Source organism: Syngnathus typhle, unplaced genomic scaffold (assembly GCF_033458585.1).
Source record: "Syngnathus typhle isolate RoL2023-S1 ecotype Sweden unplaced genomic scaffold, RoL_Styp_1.0 HiC_scaffold_24, whole genome shotgun sequence".
NCBI classification, from domain to species: domain Eukaryota; kingdom Metazoa; phylum Chordata; class Actinopteri; order Syngnathiformes; family Syngnathidae; genus Syngnathus; species Syngnathus typhle.
Window position 1 is genome coordinate 1,062,501 of NW_026871930.1, and position 12,500 is coordinate 1,075,000.

Here is a 12,500-nt window from a genome sequence, read left to right on the forward strand (position 1 = left end):
GCATGAAGATGATCTTTTGACGGAAAGCACGGTTCTTCCTGTTGTACCATGGACAGAAGTGTTGAGTCAGAAATTCCACGTAGTTAACAGACGTAATTTTGACGCCTTCAGGGACCCTAAAGGGGCCAAGCAGCTCTCTCCCCATGATTCCGGCCCAAAACATCACTCCGCCACCTCCCTGCTGACGCCGCAGCCTTGTTGGGCTATCGTGGCCGTCCACCAACCATCCACGACTCCATCCATCTGTAAAGTCAAGTCAAATCAAGTTTATTTGTATAGCCCTAAATCACAAGCAGTCTCAAAGGGCTTCACATAGACAGAAATTGACAATTATTCTCAAAGCATCCCCTGAGCTCTCAAAAGTGCAAGGAAAAACTTAAAAAACCCTACCTGGCCCATCCAAGGTTGCACGGCACTCGTCGGTGAACAGGACTGTCTGAAAATTTGTCTTCATGTAAGTCTGGGCCCACTGCAGCCGTTTCTGCTTGTTCGCGTTGTTCAGGGGTGGCCGAATGGAGGGTTTCCGCACAACTGCAAGCCTCTGGAGGATCCTGCACCTCGTCGTTCGTGGGACTTCACTGGCACCAGCAGCGTCGAATATTTGTTTGCTCGTCTTTAGTGGCATGCTTGCAGCCGCCCTCTTGATTCGATTTGTTTGTCTTGCAGAAACCTTCCTTGTCGTGCCTTTGTCTGCACGAACGCGCGTTTGCTCCGAATCAGCGACGAATTTCTTCAAAGTTCGATGGTCGCGCTTAAGCTTTCGTGCAATATCGAATGTCTGCATACCTTGTCCAAGGCATCGAACGATTTCACGCTTCTCGACAGCAGAGAGATCCTTTTTCCTCCCCATGGTTGAACGAAATGGCCGAACGCTTAAAAACGCGGAACTTAAATAGACTTGTTAATTACTACAATTGCGCTCACCTGGCAGACTACCATGGACTGTACCATGACTGAGGGTGATTTCAGTACTTGAAAAACAAAAAATGTAATCTTTATGACACTTAAATACATTTTGCATAATAATTTGGAACACGGGACCGTGTTCCAAATTATTATGCAAAGGATATTTATCTCAGATTTTCCTAAATAGCTTCCTTGAAATGTTACCCGGCTTTTGAGCTCTCCTGCCCGGCGTGGGTTTGCGTCAGCGCCCGGTAACATTATGGAAGCTAAAAGAAAGAAAAAAGAAACAAATCTAAGTGCGATTGCTGGTGTCTAAATACATTTTGCATAATAATTTGGAACACGGGACCGTGTTCCAAATTATTATGCAAGTGATATTTATCTCAGATTTTCCTAAATAGCTTTACTCGTCGTGCCGACCGGAGGGAGGCCACTCCCCGCCGCAGCTGAACAGTCATCCCGGCCTAGTGGAGGTCTGCGCAGGGGGGGTCTTCCTTGAAATCTTAGCCGCCTTCCGAGCTCTCCTGCCGGGCGTGGGTTTGCGTCAGCGGCCGGTGTCATTTACTCGTCGTGCCGACCGGAGGGAGGCCACTCCCCGCCGCAGCTGAACAGTCATCCCGGCCTAGTGGAGGTCTGTGCAGGGGGGGTCTTCCTTGAAATCTTAGCCGCCTTCCGAGCTCTCCTGCCGGGCGTGGGTTTGCGTCAGCGGCCGGTGTCATTTACTCGTCGTGCCGACCGGAGGGAGGCCACTCCCCGCCGCAGCTGAACAGTCATCCCGGCCTAGTGGAGGTCTGCGCAGGGGGGGTCTTCCTTGAAATCTTAGCCGCCTTCCGAGCTCTCCTGCCGGGCGTGGGTTTGCGTCAGCGGCCGGTGTCATTTACTCGTCGTGCCGACCGGAGGGAGGCCACTCCCCGCCGCAGCTGAACAGTCATCCCGGCCTAGTCGAGGTCTGCGCAGGGGGGGTCTTCCTTGAAATCTTAGCCGCCTTCCGAGCTCTCCTGCCGGGCGTGGGTTTGCGTCAGCGGCCGGTGTCATTTACTCGTCGTGCCGACCGGAGGGAGGCCACTCCCCGCTACAGCTGAACAGTCATCCCGGCCTAGTGGAGGTCTGCGCAGGGGGGGTCTTCCTTGAAATCTTAGCCGCCTTCCGAGCTCTCCTGCCGGGCGTGGGTTTGCGTCAGCGGCCGGTGTCATTTACTCGTCGTGTCCACCGGAGGGAGGCCACTCCCCGCCGCAGCTGCAGCGGCAGCTTTGAAACGTCATCCCGGCCCCCTGGAACTGTGCGCGGGGGGGGCGATGCGTCCCGTGCGAGGTACCAGGTCGCGCTGCGCCGTCTGCCTGGCCGCTTTGGGCCCGCTGGAAGTCTATTAAAGCTCCGCGATCTCCGCCTCGGTGCTTAAAAAGCGTCCATCCGCTCTCCTGGAGCTTCTTTCGGTCATCTCGTCCGCGTGCACGGCCTGCCGGTGGCACCGGCTGGAGCTCCGCAAAAAGCTCCATTTCTGTTAAAAATGCTTAGCCGCGTCCCTGGAAGCCCAATCGGGCGTAGAAAGTGAGGGGGAAGGCCCCCAAAGCACCGGCTGGAAGTCCCAAAAAAGCTCCATGATTGGTCAAAAATGCTTAGCCGCGTCCCTGGAAGCGTAATCGGGCGTAAAAAGTGAGGCGGACCGGCCCTGGAGCTCCGTGTGGAGGTCCTCAAAAAGCTCCATAACGTGTTAAAAATGCTTAGCCGCGTCCCTGGAAGCGTAATCGGGCGTAAAATGTTAGGCGGAACGCCCCTGGAGAAAAAAAAATCCGCTCCTGGTACCTAAAATTTTCTCCAGCGGCGGGCTCGGAGTCTCATCTTTCTCCTGGCCGAGAAAAGAGCACTTTCCCCCGGACACCGAACCAGTCAACGTCCCCCTCCTGAGTGGACAAAAAAAATCCACTCCTGGTACCTAAGATTTTCTCCAGCGGCGGGCTTGGGACGAAAATGAATCTTCCTCCCGAAATTAAACCACTATAGGCGGACGCCAGCCCCAAGCACCAGCCCGCATAATAATTTGGAACACGGCACCGTGTTCCAAATTATTATGCAAATCTAATCGGGCGTAAAAAGTGAGGCGGACCGGCCCTGGAGCTCCGTGTGGAGGTCCTCAAAAAGCTCCATAACGTGTTAAAAATGCTTAGCCGCGTCCCTGGAAGCGTAATCGGGCGTAAAAAGTGAGGCGGACCGGCCCTGGAGCTCCGTGTGGAGGTCCTCAAAAAGCTCCATTTCTGTTAAAAATGCTTAGCCGCGTCCCTGGAAGCCCAATCGGGCGTAGAAAGTGAGGGGGAAGGCCCCCAAAGCACCGGCTGGAAGTCCCAAAAAAGCTCCATGATTGGTCAAAAATGCTTAGCCGCGTCCCTGGAAGCGTAATCGGGCGTAAAAAGTGAGGCGGACCGGCCCTGGAGCTCCGTGTGGAGGTCCTCAAAAAGCTCCATAACGTGTTAAAAATGCTTAGCCGCGTCCCTGGAAGCGTAATCGGGCGTAAAATGTTAGGCGGAACGCCCCTGGAGAAAAAAAAATCCGCTCCTGGTACCTAAAATTTTCTCCAGCGGCGGGCTCGGAGTCTCATCTTTCTCCTGGCCGAGAAAAGAGCACTTTCCCCCGGACACCGAACCAGTCAACGTCCCCCTCCTGAGTGGACAAAAAAAATCCACTCCTGGTACCTAAGATTTTCTCCAGCGGCGGGCTTGGGACGAAAATGAATCTTCCTCCCGAAATTAAACCACTATAGGCGGACGCCAGCCCCAAGCACCAGCCCGCATAATAATTTGGAACACGGCACCGTGTTCCAAATTATTATGCAAATCTAATCGGGCGTAAAAAGTGAGGCGGACCGGCCCTGGAGCTCCGTGTGGAGGTCCTCAAAAAGCTCCATAACGTGTTAAAAATGCTTAGCCGCGTCCCTGGAAGCGTAATCGGGCGTAAAAAGTGAGGCGGACCGGCCCTGGAGCTCCGTGTGGAGGTCCTCAAAAAGCTCCATTTCTGTTAAAAATGCTTAGCCGCGTCCCTGGAAGCCCAATCGGGCGTAGAAAGTGAGGGGGAAGGCCCCCAAAGCACCGGCTGGAAGTCCCAAAAAAGCTCCATGATTGGTCAAAAATGCTTAGCCGCCTCCCTGGAAGCCTAATCGGGCATAAAAAGCTAGGCGGAACGGCCCCAAAGCTCCACACGGAAGTCCCAAAAAAGCTCCATGATTGGTCAATAATGCTTAGCCGCCTCCCTGGAAGCCTAATCGGGCATAAAAAGCTAGGCGGAACGGCCCCAAAGCTCCACACGGAAGTCCCAAAAAAGCTCCATGATTGGTCAATAATGCTTAGCCGCCTCCCTGGAAGCCTAATCGGGCATAAAAAGCTAGGCGGAACGGCCCCAAAGCTCCACACGGAAGTCCCAAAAAAGCTCCATGATTGGTCAATAATGCTTAGCCGCCTCCCTGGAAGCCTAATCGGGCATAAAAAGCTAGGCGGAACGGCCCCAAAGCTCCACACGGAAGTCCCAAAAAAGCTCCATGATTGGTCAATAATGCTTAGCCGCCTCCCTGGAAGCCTAATCGGGCATAAAAAGCTAGGCGGAACGGCCCCAAAGCTCCACACGGAAGTCCCAAAAAAGCTCCATGATTGGTCAATAATGCTTAGCCGCCTCCCTGGAAGCCTAATCGGGCATAAAAAGCTAGGCGGAACGGCCCCAAAGCTCCACACGGAAGTCCCAAAAAAGCTCCATGATTGGTCAATAATGCTTAGCCGCCTCCCTGGAAGCCTAATCGGGCATAAAAAGTTAGGCGGAACGGCCCCAAAGCTCCACACGGAAGTCCCAAAAAAGCTCCATGATTGGTCAATAATGCTTAGCCGCCTCCCTGGAAGCCTAATCGGGCATAAAAAGCTAGGCGGAACGGCCCCAAAGCTCCACACGGAAGTCCCAAAAAAGCTCCATGATTGGTCAATAATGCTTAGCCGCCTCCCTGGAAGCCTAATCGGGCATAAAAAGCTAGGCGGAACGGCCCCAAAGCTCCACACGGAAGTCCCAAAAAAGCTCCATGATTGGTCAATAATGCTTAGCCGCCTCCCTGGAAGCCTAATCGGGCATAAAAAGTTAGGCGGAACGGCTCCAAAGCTCCACACGGAAGTCCCAAAAAAGCTCCATGATTGGTCAATAATGCTTAGCCGCCTCCCTGGAAGCCTAATCGGGCATAAAAAGTTAGGCGGAACGGCCCCAAAGCTCCACACGGAAGTCCCAAAAAAGCTCCATGATTGGTCAATAATGCTTAGCCGCCTCCCTGGAAGCCTAATCGGGCATAAAAAGCTAGGCGGAACGGCCCCAAAGCTCCACACGGAAGTCCCAAAAAAGCTCCATGATTGGTCAATAATGCTTAGCCGCCTCCCTGGAAGCCTAATCGGGCATAAAAAGTTAGGCGGAACGGCTCCAAAGCTCCACACGGAAGTCCCAAAAAAGCTCCATGATTGGTCAATAATGCTTAGCCGCCTCCCTGGAAGCCTAATCGGGCATAAAAAGTTAGGCGGAACGGCCCCAAAGCTCCACACGGAAGTCCGAAAAAAGCTCAAAAATTTTCTAAGTGCCAACGGCTCATTCGCCGTAATGTGTCCGCTCCGCGCTGGTTCCCCGGTCGGCCGCGAATAGCGCAAAATCAGCCTCACGGAAGTTCGAAAAAAGCTCAAAAATTTTCTAAGTGCCAACGGCTCATTCGCCGTAATGTGTCCGCTCCGCGCTGGTTCCCCGGTCAGCCGCGAATAGCGCAAAATCAGCCTCACGGAAGTTCGAAAAAAGCTCAAAAATTTTCTAAGTGCCAACGGCTCATTCGCCGTAATGTGTCCGCTCCGCGCTGGTTCCCCGGTCGGCCGCGAATAGCGCAAAAATCAGCCTAAGTGCAGTACCAACCTTGGCGTGTTGGTGCGCCAGAGTACGATGAGTTGGTCCCCCTAGTCACTGTACTCATTACCTTTACCCCCTAATCGCAAAATATAGTCAGAACGTATATGCAGAAGACTATTTTTTTCTTTTTTAAAATTTTCTAAGTGCCAGCGGATGCTGGCACACGAACTGTCCGAGCTACGACGGTTCTCCGGTCGGACAGCGAGGGTGAAAAAGCGGTCCTAAAATCACCGAGGGCTGCCGCACAAGTTGTCCGAGTGGCGACGGTTCCCCGGTCGGCCACGAATGTCGAAAATTCGGCCTCTCCACCACGGAGGTCGGTGAGAATTTCAGAATATTTTCTAAGTGCGAGCGTGGGCTGCCGCACAACTTGTCCGAGTGGCGACGGTTCCCCGGTCGGATCCGAATGTCGAAAATCCGGCCTCTCCACCACGGAGGTCGGTGAGAATTTCAGAATATTTTCTAAGTGCCAGCGTGGGCTGCCGCACAAGCTGTCCGAATTGCGACGGTTCTCCTTTCGGACCCGAATCGCAAAAATTCGGCCTCTCCACCACGGAAGTCGGTGAGAATTTCAGAATATTTTCTAAGTGCCAGCGTGGGCTGCCGCACAAGCTGTCCGCTTTGTCTGGTTCCCTCGGTCGGCCACGAATGGCGAAAAATCAGCCTCTCCTTCTGGAGCTCGCACCAACTTTGGCAAATATTTTCTAAGTGCCAACGGCTCTTGCGCCGTAATGTGTCCGCTTTGTCTGGTTCCCTCGGTCGGCCACGAATGGCGAAAAATCAGCCTCTCCTTCTGGAGCTCGCACCAACTTTGGCAAATATTTTCTAAGTGCCAACGGCTCTTGCGCCGTAATGTGTCCGCTTTGTCTGGTTCCCTCGGTCGGCCACGAATGGCGAAAAATCAGCCTCTCCTTCTGGAGCTCGCACCAACTTTGGCAAATATTTTCTAAGTGCCAACGGCTCTTGCGCCGTAATGTGTCCGCTTTGTCTGGTTCCCTCGGTCGGCCACGAATGGCGAAAAATCAGCCTCTCCTTCTGGAGCTCGCACCAACTTTGGCAAATATTTTCTAAGTGCCAACGGCTCTTGCGCCGTAATGTGTCCGCTTTGTCTGGTTCCCTCGGTCGGCCACGAATGGCGAAAAATCAGCCTCTCCTTCTGGAGCTCGCACCAACTTTGGCAAATATTTTCTAAGTGCCAACGGCTCTTGCGCCGTAATGTGTCCGCTTTGTCTGGTTCCCTCGGTCGGCCACGAATGGCGAAAAATCAGCCTCTCCTTCTGGAGCTCGCACCAACTTTGGCAAATATTTTCTAAGTGCCAACGGCTCTTGCGCCGTAATGTGTCCGCTTTGTCTGGTTCCCTCGGTCGGCCACGAACGGCGAAAAATCAGCCTCTCCTTCTGGAGCTCGCACCAACTTTGGCAAATATTTTCTAAGTGCCAACGGCTCTTGCGCCGTAATGTGTCCGCTTTGTCTGGTTCCCTCGGTCGGCCACGAATGGCGAAAAATCAGCCTCTCCTTCTGGAGCTCGCACCAACTTTGGCAAATATTTTCTAAGTGCCAACGGCTCTTGCGCCGTAATGTGTCCGCTTTGTCTGGTTCCCTCGGTCGGCCACGAATGGCGAAAAATCAGCCTCTCCTTCTGGAGCTCGCACCAACTTTGGCAAATATTTTCTAAGTGCCAACGGCTCTTGCGCCGTAATGTGTCCGCTTTGTCTGGTTCCCTCGGTCGGCCACGAATGGCGAAAAATCAGCCTCTCCTTCTGGAGCTCGCACCAACTTTGGCAAATATTTTCTAAGTGCCAACGGCTCTTGCGCCGTAATGTGTCCGCTTTGTCTGGTTCCCTCGGTCGGCCACGAATGGCGAAAAATCAGCCTCTCCTTCTGGAGCTCGCACCAACTTTGGCAAATATTTTCTAAGTGCCAACGGCTCTTGCGCCGTAATGTGTCCGCTTTGTCTGGTTCCCTCGGTCGGCCACGAACGGCGAAAAATCAGCCTCTCCTTCTGGAGCTCGCACCAACTTTGGCAAATATTTTCTAAGTGCCAACGGCTCTTGCGCCGTAATGTGTCCGCTTTGTCTGGTTCCCTCGGTCGGCCACGAATGGCGAAAAATCAGCCTCTCCTTCTGGAGCTCGCACCAACTTTGGCAAATATTTTCTAAGTGCCAACGGCTCTTGCGCCGTAATGTGTCCGCTTTGTCTGGTTCCCTCGGTCGGCCACGAATGGCGAAAAATCAGCCTCTCCTTCTGGAGCTCGCACCAACTTTGGCAAATATTTTCTAAGTGCCAACGGCTCTTGCGCCGTAATGTGTCCGCTTTGTCTGGTTCCCTCGGTCGGCCACGAATGGCGAAAAATCAGCCTCTCCTTCTGGAGCTCGCACCAACTTTGGCAAATATTTTCTAAGTGCCAACGGCTCTTGCGCCGTAATGTGTCCGCTTTGTCTGGTTCCCTCGGTCGGCCACGAATGGCGAAAAATCAGCCTCTCCTTCTGGAGCTCGCACCAACTTTGGCAAATATTTTCTAAGTGCCAACGGCTCTTGCGCCGTAATGTGTCCGCTTTGTCTGGTTCCCTCGGTCGGCCACGAATGGCGAAAAATCAGCCTCTCCTTCTGGAGCTCGCACCAACTTTGGCAAATATTTTCTAAGTGCCAACGGCTCTTGCGCCGTAATGTGTCCGCTTTGTCTGGTTCCCTCGGTCGGCCACGAATGGCGAAAAATCAGCCTCTCCTTCTGGAGCTCGCACCAACTTTGGCAAATATTTTCTAAGTGCCAACGGCTCTTGCGCCGTAATGTGTCCGCTTTGTCTGGTTCCCTCGGTCGGCCACGAATGGCGAAAAATCAGCCTCTCCTTCTGGAGCTCGCACCAACTTTGGCAAATATTTTCTAAGTGCCAACGGCTCTTGCGCCGTAATGTGTCCGCTTTGTCTGGTTCCCTCGGTCGGCCACGAATGGCGAAAAATCAGCCTCTCCTTCTGGAGCTCGCACCAACTTTGGCAAATATTTTCTAAGTGCCAATGGCTCTTGCGCCGTAATGTGTCCGCTTTGTCTGGTTCCCTCGGTCGGCCACGAATGGCGAAAAATCAGCCTCTCCTTCTGGAGCTCGCACCAACTTTGGCAAATATTTTCTAAGTGCCAACGGCTCTTGCGCCGTAATGTGTCCGCTTTGCCTGGTTCCCTCGGTCGGCCACAAATAGCGAAAAATCAGCCTCTCCTTCTGGAGCTCGCCTAAGTGCCAACGGCTCTTGCGCCGTAATGTGTCCGCTTTGCCTGGTTCCCTCGGTCGGCCACAAATAGCGAAAAATCAGCCTCTCCTTCTGGAGCTCGCGCCAACTTTGGCGAATATTTTCTAAGTGCCAACGGCTCTTGCGCCGTAAAGTGTCCGCTTTGCCTGGTTCCCTCGGTCGGCCACAAATAGCGAAAAATCAGCCTCTCCTTCTGGAGCTCGCCTAAGTGCCAACGGCTCTTGCGCCGTAATGTGTCCGCTTTGTCTGGTTCCCTCGGTCGGCCACAAACGGCGAAAAATCAGCCTCTCATTCTGGAGCTCGTGCCAACTTTGGCGAATATTTTCTAAGTGCCAACGGCTCTTGCGCCGTAATGTGTCCGCTTTGCCTGGTTCCCTCGGTCGGCCACAAATAGCGAAAAAATCAGCCTCTCCTTCTGGAGCTCGCCTAAGTGCCAACGGCTCTTGCGCCGTAATGTGTCCGCTTTGCCTGGTTCCCTCGGTCGGCCACGAACGGCGAAAAATCAGCCTCTCCTTCTGGAGCTCGCCTAAGTGCCAACGGCTCTTGCGCCGTAATGTGTCCGCTTTGCCTGGTTCCCTCGGTCGGCCACAAATAGCGAAAAATCAGCCTCTCCTTCTGGAGCTCGTGCCAACTTTGGCGAATATTTTCTAAGTGCCAACGGCTCTTGCGCCGTAATGTGTCCGCTTTGCCTGGTTCCCTCGGTCGGCCACAAATAGCGAAAAACCAGCCTCTCCTTCTGGAGCTCGCCTAAGTGCCAACGGCTCTTGCGCCGTAATGTGTCCGCTTTGCCTGGTTCCCTCGTTCGGCCACAAACGGCGAAAAATCAGCCTCTCCTTCTGGAGCTCGCCTAAGTGCCAACGGCTCTTGCGCCGTAATGTGTCCGCTTTGCCTGGTTCCCTCGGTCGGCCACAAATAGCGAAAAATCAGCCTCTCCTTCTGGAGCTCGCCTAAGTGCCAACGGCTCTTGCGCCGTAATGTGTCCGCTTTGCCTGGTTCCCTCGGTCGGCCACAAATAGCGAAAAATCAGCCTCTCCTTCTGGAGCTCGCGCCAACTTTGGCGAATATTTTCTAAGTGCCAACGGCTCTTGCGCCGTAAAGTGTCCGCTTTGTCTGGTTCCCTCGGTCGGCCACAAATAGCGAAAAATCAGCCTCTCCTTCTGGAGCTCGCGCAAGTGCCAACGGCTCTTGCGCCGTAATGTGTCCGCTTTGTCTGGTTCCCTCGGTCGGCCACAAATAGCAAAAAATCAGCCTCTCCTTCTGGAGCTCGTGCCAACTTTGGCGAATATTTTCTAAGTGCCAACGGCTCTTGCGCCGTAATGTGTCCGCTTTGTCTGGTTCCCTCGGTCGGCCACAAATAGCGAAAAATCAGCCTCTCCTTCTGGAGCTCGTGCCAACTTTGGCGAATATTTTCTAAGTGCCAACGGCTCTTGCGCCGTAAAGTGTCCGCTTTGCCTGGTTCCCTCGGTCGGCCACAAATAGCGAAAAATCAGCCTCTCCTTCTGGAGCTCGCGCCAACTTTGTCAAAAAATTTCTAAGTGCCAACGGCTCTTGCGCCGTAAAGTGTCCGCTTTGCCTGGTTCCCTCGGTCGGCCACAAATAGCGAAAAATCAGCCTCTCCTTCTGGAGCTCGCGCCAACTTTGTCGAAAAATTTCTAAGTGCCAACGGCTCTTGCGCCGTAAAGTGTCCGCTTTGTCTGGTTCCCTCGGTCGGCCGCAAATAGCGAAAAATCAGCCTCTCGCCCGTCAGGTACCAGGCGTTGGGGTACCAGGGGTAAGTGCAGTACCAGCTTTGGTCTGTTGGTGCGCCAGAGTACGATGAGTTGGTCCCCCTAGTCACTGTACTCATTACCTTTACCCCCAAATCGCAAAATATAGTCAGAACGAGTGTGGGGAACACAAGTTTTGGCCCCGAGAACCAGGCGGCTGGTGTCTCTAGCGATGTGTTCCCCCCCAAAAAGTGTTCACATGCTCGGACAGCGAACCTAGGAGCTACCGCAAAGCACTCTGGAAGTGCAAGAGCGAAAAATTTTCTAAGTACAAAAACTCTCGAAAATTTTCAAAGTGTCACAGTGCTCGAAAATTTTCAAAGTGCTACATGCTTTCCATCCAAGGAAGGAATAGTGGAGGACCGGCCGCCTCCTTAAACACAAGCCGGCGGAACGACGGGGAGGACCGGCCGCCTCCTTAAACACAGGCCGGTGGAACGTTTGGCAGAATTCTTCTCGTGGAGGACCGGCCGCCTCCTTAAACACAAGCCGGCGGAACGACGGGGAGGACCGGCCGCCTCCTTAAACACAGGCCGGTGGAACGTTTGGCAGAATTCTTCTCGTGGAGGACCGGCCGCCTCCTTAAACACAAGCCGGCGGAACGACGGGGAGGACCGGCCGCCTCCTTAAACACAGGCCGGTGGAACGTTTGGCAGAATTCTTCTCGTGGAGGACCGGCCGCCTCCTTAAACACAAGCCGGCGGAACGACGGGGAGGACCGGCCGCCTCCTTAAACACAGGCCGGTGGAACGTTTGGCAGAATTCTTCTCGTGGAGGACCGGCCGCCTCCTTAAACACAAGCCGGCGGAACGACGGGGAGGACCGGCCGCCTCCTTAAACACAGGCCGGTGGAACGTTTGGCAGAATTCTTCTCGTGGAGGACCGGCCGCCTCCTTAAACACAGGCCGGTGGGAACGGTTGGCAGAATTGCGTGACGGCCGCCTGCTCCCGGCGTCCGCACGTGAACGAACACCCCCTCCCGGGGACGGCCGTCTGCTCCCGACCGCCGTCCTTCACCCCCTCACCTTCCGGACCCCCGTCTGCTCCCGGCGGGCCTCCGAGTACCCCCACCTTCTCCCGAACTGACCGACAGGCAATGAGACCCGCCTTGGTAGGGCCCCCACCGGCCCCGGCTCGCGCCGGCGTTGGGTGGACGGTTCCTCCCCACTTGCGGGTCGCTCTCCACGGAGGACCGGTCGCCTCACTAAACATAGGCCGGGCGAAAATCTGCGAATGTTATACATCCAAGGAGGGAGGACCGGCCGCCTCCTTAAACCACCGGCCGGGCGAAAATATGCGAATGTTATACATCCAAGGAGGGAGGACCGGTCGCCTCACTAAACATAGGCCGGGCGAAAATCTGCGAATGTTATACATCCAAGGAGGGAGGACCGGCCGCCTCCTTAAACCACCGGCCGGGCGAAAATCTGCGAATGTTATACATCCAAGAAAGGAAGGAAGGAGGGAACCGGCCGCCTCCTTAAACACAGGCCGGGCGAAAATCTGCGAATCTTATCCATCCAAGGACGGAGGACCGGCCGCCTCCTTAAACACAGGCCGGTAGGAACGGTTGGCAGAATCGCGTGACGGCCGCCTGCTCCCGGCGTCCGCACGTGAACGAACACCCCCTCCCGGGGACGGCCGTCTGCTCCCGGCCGCCGTCCTTCACCCCCCTCAGCTTC